Source organism: Lepisosteus platostomus, chromosome 14 (assembly GCF_059453375.1).
Source record: "Lepisosteus platostomus isolate fLepPlt1 chromosome 14, fLepPlt1.hap1, whole genome shotgun sequence".
In the NCBI taxonomy this organism is placed as follows: domain Eukaryota; kingdom Metazoa; phylum Chordata; class Actinopteri; order Semionotiformes; family Lepisosteidae; genus Lepisosteus; species Lepisosteus platostomus.
Window position 1 is genome coordinate 39,601,902 of NC_142624.1, and position 10,147 is coordinate 39,612,048.

Below are 10,147 nucleotides of genomic sequence, written 5' to 3' on the forward strand. Positions count from 1 at the left end.
TGAGCAACACTCTGTACAACAGTAATTTCTAACCATGGTAGAGAGTATCATGGGATTCTTATGATCCTCTGTAAGAAAGCGCATTGAAAGCATGTTCAAACCATACAAGCAGATGGAGTTGAAAGCATGCAAATATACTGTGGTAATTTGACCAAGAATTGGACTCTTCCTGTCAATACTTTGGCTGTGTCCTGTCATCACTTTGGCTTTTTTCCTGGCAATACTTTAGCTTTGTCAATATTTGGCAATCTTCTGCTGTACTGCTGAACCACTAGTGTTTCTATGAGCCTATTTTGTCATTTGCTATCCTTATAACTGTTTTCGTTTGTTTTAATTTTTTTTTACTCCTACTGTTAAGCACTTTAAGATGCTACTTTTAAACGTGTTATAGAAATTAAAGCATATTATTATTATTATTAGTTTTACTTATTAGTTGTGTGAAACATTTGTTTCCATATAAAAACATAAAAGTCAGGGCTCTTCCCTGCCAAACTCTCTAATGCGACATTACAGTAACCCTAAAATCTGAGCTGAGTTTCCAGGACCGTCAGGGTTTGCTGTGTCTGTACAGGAAGCCCGGTGGTGGCATGTATATTTAGCAAATGATAAACCTGAGTAGTGTATGATTGCACAGAGCCCCAGTCCCCCTCAGGCATTCTCCCACACATTTAACACTATTATCTGCATCTGTAATAATAAAGGATAATTTGTTGTGATTATGTCCCTTTACTTTATCTCAAACCTGTATCTAATTTCTAAACTGATTCAGCATTACCTTCCTCTGCGTGGGGTGTTTTCCTAGCAACAGTAAACCCAGCTATCGGGAGGTTTACATTTAACTGTGTCGTCTCCATCTTTAGTATTAAGTGCAAACCCATCAAGGAATCCTTTCCCTTGTTTGTCCGGCCATAATAACATACGTTTCTAAAATTCCAACCTTCACTACCCACAAGGGAAGACCAAAACAATAATGTACTTTGAAATGAAAAGGGGAATTATTATCACTAGTGGAGTGAAATCAGGCAGCATTAACAAACATTTAGTTTTTTACATTGAAATCAAGCAGCGGCCGGCAACACTAATCTTTAATTTTGTATTGTCCAGGTCAAATTGAAGCAAAATAAAACATAAAAAATAAGTCCTAAAAATATTGAGCACTAAATTTTTGCCTGAACTAAAATCACAAAGCAAAGCTAAGCGACAGCTCCACAAGCAGTTAACATTTAAAACATCTTCTGATCCTGCCTTTTCTTTGTTCTTTATTGACTGCATGAGTGATGTGATTTCTACTTGCATTTCTAGGTTAAGTCAATTTTCTGTTAATAATATTTTGTGAGAGTATAAATTGCAAGACTTTTCATGTTTTATCAATTAAATAACTTCTTAAAAATCTATAAATAAACAACATAACGTTGATGATATATGATGTATGACCTACAGGCCCGAAGCCATCAGGTCAGCGAGGTGTAAGTTACTGTAAATTTTATTTCCACTTCCACTTCTTGTTTATACAGTTATGTCTTCTAAAAAGGAGGAAAAAAAAACTGTTGTGTACACGACAAGGAATGCTCATTAAATTAATGCTTTGTGGTATGAAGTAATGGCACATCATTCTGTAAAAAAATCTATTTTGATTTTTTTAGCCTTTGTGTGTCAACTTAAACAACAGACGACAAATTGTTCCGCCAATGCTGACACACAATTCTGCAATGCATGTTGGTTACAATAAGATGAATGCTTTTCAGATTTAAATATAGTTCAGAGGAATTATTACAGAAATCTGACATTTACTTTGTTCCTAGAATAATTTAACCTGTCATACTTCTGTGCTTGACAGTTAGGGGGAAGCCTCTTTGTTGCTGAATAATGGCACATCAGTTTGGATTAAATTGAGTTTAACTTTGTAAGAATCTGCTGCAGCTCTGATACAAAACTCAATAAAAAGAATCACTTCCAGATGCTCTGGTCTGTACCACACATGCAGTGTGGGATATCAGTAGGCAAAGTGCCTTTTGTATCACACGATAATGTACTGTACAGTGATAACCTGTCCTTGATTAGACGGATCCACGTGTTTTTTTGTTTTATCTTCCATCTCATTTGGAAGCCCTTGTCAAATCTGGTACAAAGAACCTTTCGGGTGACTCAACGGCAAGATTTTTTTGATGTGACAGAATCCTTTTAGAACAGCCTGACACTAGTATAAAAATGAAATGTCGCAATAAAAAAAAGCTGCTTCACACAGACATGAAAATATATTATATTTTAAAAAAAGGTAGCTTAATTGAGACATTCACTGCATTAGCCTACAGATGTGAAACAAGCACTTTACTAAATTTTCTGAATTCCAATTGTGATAATTTTCCTCACATTTGTTATTTTAAATTGGGGAAAAATGAGACATCTTTTAAGTCCTGTTTAGCCCCTATATTTCCAGGAAAAACCTCAATTAAAACATTAAAAAGTTTAATTTCATAATTAATTAGTGAATATACAGGGCAGATGGTGTTGTCTCACAGCTTTACACTGGCCATAAGCAAATCCCTCCATAGACGTTTCCATACACCTCAATGTTTCCTGTTGGTGATTTTCTTCTTCAGATCCCCGCTTGGTTCCGTCAGGATCCTTCCGTAACAGCTTTCCGCCGATTCCCTCCGCAGTCTCTCATTATTATCCTGCCCTGGGATAGCTGGTGGGACAAGCAGGGATACAAAACGTTCTCCTGCAGAAGAATGTACTGTAAATTTTAGTATGAATGTATGTAAATGTAAATATTTGTTCAAGGTATGTTTATTTTGGCAACGCTGCTAATATACTTTGATGTATTACAAAGTGAAGATTAAGAGATTACAGTGAGCAGTCCCTTTATTTTTTTGTCTTCGTATAATACACTTTTGAAGTAAAAGTTTACCCCTGTTACAGAGCTGCTGCCTGTCATGTCTCCGGCCTTCAGACTCCTCTCTGTCACAGTGAGTGTGATTTTTTGTGTACGGGCATTGCTCGCACACACCCGCACCCACACGCAGAATGTAGAAGGATGCTGGATGTGATTGAAAATGATTGATGCAGACAGAGAGGGGAGAATCACAGACTGTCAGAAGATAAATGAGTTAAGTGTGCATGATGTGAACCGCATCTGACATCGCAGAGGTGGAATCAAAGAGTGAGCAACCTCTGACAACACACGCTCCACTGCACTGACCACTGTGGTTCTGCAGAACTCACACATCTTGGAGTAAAATAATTGTTTGTTTAAGGATTTTCTATACTGTATCACATATTGACATGTACAGACATATAGACCACTTTTCCTGAAATGAATGACTAACTGTCAAACACCTTTGTAAAAGAACTTAGGATTGTTATATTATGTTAGAACCATATATTTCTGGTTAAGATTTCTGGAAAATGATAAATATCACATGTAAAAGTGAAAAGAATAGCCTATATTACATTTCGGGACTCTATTCAAGAAGAAAAGGTATAAGTCACTATGAACATCATGTTATTTCCAGGAGGTTTGAGTAACACATCTGTGGCACAATAATGAGCAGCAGATTCAGGAGGCAGAGCGAAAACACAATTTATCCTCCTTAAAGTCAGATTTTTCTTTCATGCAAGGTTTTTTTTTCAGGAACACAAGAGAATGAAACACAAGGGGCCACAACTTTCCCTTCCGTAGAAATAACTTGACATTTAAAAAAAAAGAGCGACATGATTTTCACTAACCAGTGTGCCTACAAACGGTGCTGGAGAGAGTTGCCAGGGACTGGGGGAGCACTGAGATGAGCCCACTCACACACCCCTCCTTCCAAACCACTCCGTAGCACATGGCCACTCCTGGCACTGAGGGAGGCACTTTGGTGTGACAACACAGAGAAACTCCAAACTGCCACACAACCTGTGCAGTGCAGTACATGCATTGTGTTGTGTGTTAGTACTGGTCCAGTTTACCAAACACATACAGCACCAAAAATTAAAAAAAAAAGAAAAAAGAAGTTAATATACTGTATGGTAATGAGAAAATAAATGACAATATCATGCGTGTTACGAAAGGCTTTGTTTTTCATGTCCCCTATAATCAGGCGTTGCAGTTGGGTATTTTAAAAACATGTAGCATATTTTATTAGAAATGTCCTAATACTTAAGCAATTTAATGTTAAACATATTAAGAAATGCAACTGTCCTTTTCCCAAAATAATAAGTTCTGCTTCTTAAAGACACACAGCGCTGGAGCTTTGACATTTCAGAGTTCAACACTTCAGTATCACCTGATTTTTTTATTACCTGATTAATCAAGCTGTTTGAAGTGTGAGAACTAACACCCTGTCATTAAAATCCTCAAGTACAGCAAATGAGAGTGTACTACATCATTTGTTCTTCAATTAGCAAACCCGATACAGAAGATCTTACCTGATTGTTTTTTTTTTAAATCATTTTTTGAAATCTTTTTTTTAAGTATGTAGGGAATTTGTGCATGTTTGGTCCTTCATAGTGTGTGTCATTAAATACATGAAAGACATTTGAATTCTATAAGCAATGGATGCTCTGTTCAGTTGCTTTTTCACATAACTTTTTTATAGTTCACTGATTTCAAGTGCTAGTTTTTTTGAGGGTTTTCATAGACACAAAGCTTATATTTTCATTTGGCCATCTAAATAATAGTGATGCACAGATTACTTATTGTCACTCTTTCATAACAAATGTGATATAAGAAAAATAGACAAACCACAGGATAACACAAAAAATGACTGTTTTCTTAAGCATAAGCTAGCGACCCCTGTCTAATTTCAAGCACTCAATCAGATCAGCATTTTGTGGCAGATTCGAGTCTACATTTTATTTGTACTGTATGCAGTTATACTGTTTTATATGACAGTTGTCTTTATAATATACTGACTGTAACAACAACTGCAGTATGTTATGAACAGACAGTGGAGGCTGTCACTGGACACTGTAGAAATAATTATATTTCAGTATGTAATGTCCAGGAACATTCCCAAAGAATGCCCTTGAATGAACACTGAAGACATCTGTATTGCCAAATACAATTTTCACTACTCCTGCGTAATGTATGTCGTTGGAAATGTCTGTTTGGGCCTAATCCTTATTGTGTCAATATTTATATCTACATATAATTAATCATCTGGGTATTACCCCTGAAGTAGTCTCACTCCCTATAGTTTTAATTGACTTAGGAAAAATAAAATTCCTCCACCATTGATAAAGAACAGCAAAACAGCCTCACAGCCCAAAACTTAATTGGAAAGCTGTTTTTGTGTTCAGACCTGATTCTGAAGTTTATCAAGCACGTTATCATCTTTTTGTCTTTGTTTAGTCATTTTCAGTAATGCTGTCTTTTTGTTACAAAAAGACATTGATAACAACAACAAGTGCATTGCTTTAATCTGCGTGACAGATTAGAGAAGGCTTAGGCAGAGGCAGCGCGCGCTTACGCAGGGGCCTGACATGTGTGGCGATGACCTTTGCCTTGTTCAGGGCAGCGGCTCACATGCAGATTTTGTGCACAAGTTGAGCAGTCCTAGTCTGCACGAACGAAACCCTGGGAACCTGAGCGTACTGGAGTGCTTTTCCAGGGAATGGGTGGGGTTAAGGGCCAGAGACTTTGAGGCAACGGCATGAGTAAAATAAGCAGATTCTCCTACAGCCTGCAAATTGCATGGGCAAAGTGTGAAAGGGACCCATTTTCCTTTAAAGTGTTGTGAAGTGCTGCAAGATACATGAAGATTCAAGCAGATGGACTTCTGCTCGTCAGTGCCAATGATCATCTATCCAAAAAGCAACATTTTTAATGGGGTTTTGAAAGGGACAAAGTATCATTTGTTAAGAAAATTGCTAATTTTCCCAGCTAGTGAAGGAGATTATGGTGCATAGAAGGCTGATAGTGTGATTTTTTTTCTAAAAGTTTTGCCCATGCCTTAAATCATTAGCCAAACACATTAAGAGCTGTATTCTGTGACAAGGGGTGTGTAACATTCAACCTTGTTTTATGCATTAACAAATAGAACAAGGTCTCCATTTATTTTTCTAGCTTATTTATCAAAATGCCCTTTCCTTCTCAAGTGTGGTTATGTACCATTTTCATTGTTTCCGTATACAGTACGTGTTCTTTGTAGTCCTCAGTATCAGAGCATTGATGAATATTGCTTTAACTACAGATTTAATGTGTTTAAACAGTAGAAGGGACAGATATTATGGTAAGTGAGTTTACAGAGAGAGGGAAAGCTTTAGCTTTATTGTTCTGCATTGTTGATGTTTTTTTTCCATTAATTATTTTTTCTGTTATGCTATATAGAATATATATTGCTTCTACTAGTGGTACTCTTGCAGAGTCACATCAGTAGAGAGCTCTCAGACTATAGAAAACTGAAAAAAATAAAAACTCCAAACTCCGGTTGAAGTCCTACTGTTAAAAAGAAGAAAACATTTTGTGAATTTCCAACCCTGTAATTTCATGACTTTCAATAACCACATTGCTGGACTAGCTAATTAATGTTTGCGCAGCTGCCCTGACTGAGAAACAGTTTGGCAGCTACTGTATGAGTGTGTATAATAAAATACAGTATTTGACATGGACGGACCTATACAGGTATACATTTACAAACACATAGAATATACTATAACTTTCATGGTCAAAAGCTGTATTTTTAAGATTTGGTTCAATACAATGTTAACGAGCCCCAATTCTTCTATTTGCAACTCACCCAACTCAAATCAGACAGTTGACCCTCTAAAACAGATTTCAACATGTATATGTACAGATTTTCACAGAAAGCTGGTTGAATAATTAATACACTCTTTAAATAATCTATGATGAAGTTTCTTCCCCTGTCTGACTGTTTTCTTTAAAAAATAATTTAGATTATAAAATATATACTTACCTATTCACAGAAGTGAACAATATATTTTTATTTGAAGTACATTTGAACATTATTTTATTACAGATGTTTGCTTTTTTCTTATTATGATACTAAGGTTAATAATTTCCTCTGTATTACGGAGCTGAAGAGTTAGTTTTAACAACAGATGGACTGTGTCACAATCAGGCTTGGGGCCTGTCTACAGGCCTCAGAATTTAATTAGTGACTTGGCCCAATCACAGTGTTACGAAGCTAAGTGATGTGATCAAAGGATTAGACACCCATCTGAAGGCACAACTGTTATACCTTTAATTTTTTTGTTCTGAAATCTGTGAACACTTGGCCAGCAATAAAGAATTCTTTAGTTGAAGGCAACAGAAGGAAGTCTTAAAATGACATTAAATGACAAAGTAAAAATAATAGAAATTTGGCATTGCATGACAGAAGCTTAACATGTTTTTGTCAAGTGGTAAATTTTTGACAAAGCGAACCAACTGGCCTATTTCTAGATGCAAAAATGAACAAGAGCATTTATTGACTTTGGTGTTGATTTGTTTTCTACTCCTACTGTTATTTGCTTTTTAAAAAGAGAAATTTAAGGCAGGAAAAGTTTATTGATATGCTTGCTAAATACATTTCTTATTAAAAACATCTTGTAACAGATTTATCTGAAGAAGAGTCATTATCCCACTTGAACAATGTTACACAGGACATGTAACAAGAAGGGTTTGATTTTTATTAATCACATTTTTTTCTCCATGTAGAACATTGTCTCTCAAAATAATGTTTTGAGGTACAGGTAGAGAAATAGTGACTATTGCGGTTTTCTTTCTTGCCTGGGGGTGACAGAGGATGCCGAAAACTACAGCTGAATATCCATTTAAATAATTTAAGGCAGTCTGAAACTTGATGCAGAGATAATATACTAAAAGGTGCACTAATTTCTCGTTTCTTTCAGTTACAGCTTTAATGGGAAGACAGACACACAGAAATAATTTTTGGAGGATCTAAAATTAAGACGGGCAGCGGGTCTTTTTTGGAAGAGTGAAAGCTGTGCTTGGTTGTCCTGGAGCTGAGCTGTCTTTCACCCTTTTCCACTTTTGAACTAATGCCTGTTCCCTCAAAGCTTCAGTCACAATCTGCTTATTATCTCTTTACCAGCACGTAAAGCAGAAGATAAATAAAAGAATATTGCAATTTAAAGAATGTATTCCTCAGTCTTGTATTTGCAAATGTAAGATAGTTTCTCTAAGAAGCAGGAAAGAAGTAAATCGCAAAACACATCTTTAATGCAAATTGAATGATGATACTATTTATTCCAGTAATACCTTATTTACCTAGCTGCTAGGAGAATATCTAACCCCAGAGCTATTTCTTTTTTATGTTAGACAAAGGTAGCAGATGAGATAGCAGAAACCAGGAGGGGGGCCAGTGTCCCCCTGAATTTGATCAATGAACTCAATTACAGCCCCATCCGGGAGACTTGCAGCCTCTCTTTAGGATGATGCATCGTACACTGCGCACCTGACACATCTCCCAAAATCTCTTCAATAAATAAGAGGGGAACTCTGGAGCGCCGAGCTTTTTTTTCCTAACAGCTCTTGCACGGTCCCGGCTGATTTCTCCTCGCTAGGGTAGCCGCTAATACATTCCTGGCTCCTATGCATTATTAATGCTTACCGCTCTCCAAGGTGGCAGTGACAAATAGGGAGCAAAACTCACTGACTAGCGGTGAATGTACTTTTTAGTCATGCTTGAATTTTTTCAGTCCATTCTGCTGGTAGAGGATTTTTTTCTTTTCTCCTTGGTAGACATAGCAGAATGTATTTTGAAGAGGCGCTCAACTTACCGGTGGAAAAACCTAGGAGTATAGGCTGGTCCCGGGAGGCCTGGTGGGAGAATGGTGAACTGGGAAAAAAAAAGTAGCTTTGATGTTTTAGTCTGGGAAAAGCCTTTCCTTCTCATGCCTTTGCAGCGGTTCCCCAGTTGAGCCTTAGTTTAGCTTGATGTCAAGTGTGCTTTATTTCTTTTTTTATAATAGGAAGCAATGATCTGCCTGAATATACTGGAGCTCGAGTCACAGGCGCCATGCAGAAGTGGGAGTGAGGAAGAGTGAAGAGGAAGTTATTGAAGAGACACCACTCGGGGCGAAGGAGTTAGCAGCCTCCCTTGGGGGACAGAACCTTGGGAAATTAACCCAGATTCTTCACAGTCACTGATTTCACTGACTGCTGATCAGTACCTGATAGTGACAGGAGGGGACTTTCGTGGAATTAGAAGAATATACTTCAAATAGTTTGATTTGCCACAAATCAGAGTTAATTCCTTTATCAACCAAGTATCATCCAGTAGTGCACCATTGGCCTGCCTAAACTATCTTAAGCAATATGACAAGACCTGAGAGGCAAAGGTTGACGTACGCAATCCAATCAGGCAAGTCTCGATCATGCTGGCAGTGAGTAAAGTAAAGACAAGGTTATTTCCCCTGATTTATAAATGCGCTTCAACAAAACTCAGAGTCAACTATTGGATAACAGAGACCACTGTAGAGAGAAGTATGGGTTAAATAACTTTTTTTTTCTTTTTCAAGGTTTAGAGCATTTGTATTGCTTCAATTGAATTAAGCAATTATGGAGCAGTCTGAGCCTGGTGCTGTTTAGCAATGGGTGGATGTGGTTCTGTCTCACAGAATCCCATGTTACAGTTTCTGAGTACAGAGACAGAAACTTGGTTCTTCTTTAGGTCCCTAGATGATCAATTAAAAATACTTTTTTTTCGTGAAATAATTAGTTGACATTTGCTCTTATTAAACAGATGTTCACATAACTTCTACTAATAAAATTGAAACAGACAAAACAAATTAATGGGAACTAGTTGGTTATATATAATTATTACGTTTTTGGTTGTATTTTTTATTGAGTGTAGATAAAACATTTGAGGGGTGGAAAGAAACTAAGTAAAGGAAGAATTAAGCTACTGTATCTGTCTGCATTGTGTTGTGTGTCACATGTTGAAAGACACGTTTTTTTAAATAGCAAACCTGAATTCAACAGGTACCTAATTTGATTAATAAAAACACATATTTAGAAAGTTACACCACACAAATTAATACATCTTCTGATATGTCTAACATTTTTTGTAGATATTGAAATGCACAGTGGATTGCATATAAAAACATATGCTGTTTTTGGAGTTTCAGTAAGCATTTGTAAGTCATACATAATTAGCATCTTAAATAATTGTATTACTTTAAGTAATAGATAATT

At 36.6% G+C, this 10,147-nt stretch overlaps 1 long non-coding RNA gene across 1 annotated transcript; it reads right to left on the reverse strand.

Annotated features, from left to right (window-relative positions):
* Nucleotides 1–2,196: 2,196 nt before the first annotated feature.
* Nucleotides 2,197–9,008, reverse strand: LOC148649493 (uncharacterized). The gene is made up of 3 exons (XR_015926552.1): nucleotides 8,731–9,008; nucleotides 3,730–3,940; nucleotides 2,197–2,722 (listed from the first exon to the last, which is right to left on the reverse strand). It is a non-coding gene; the product is annotated as an uncharacterized LOC148649493 (long non-coding RNA).
* Between the last annotated feature and the right edge of the window lie 1,139 nt (nucleotides 9,009–10,147).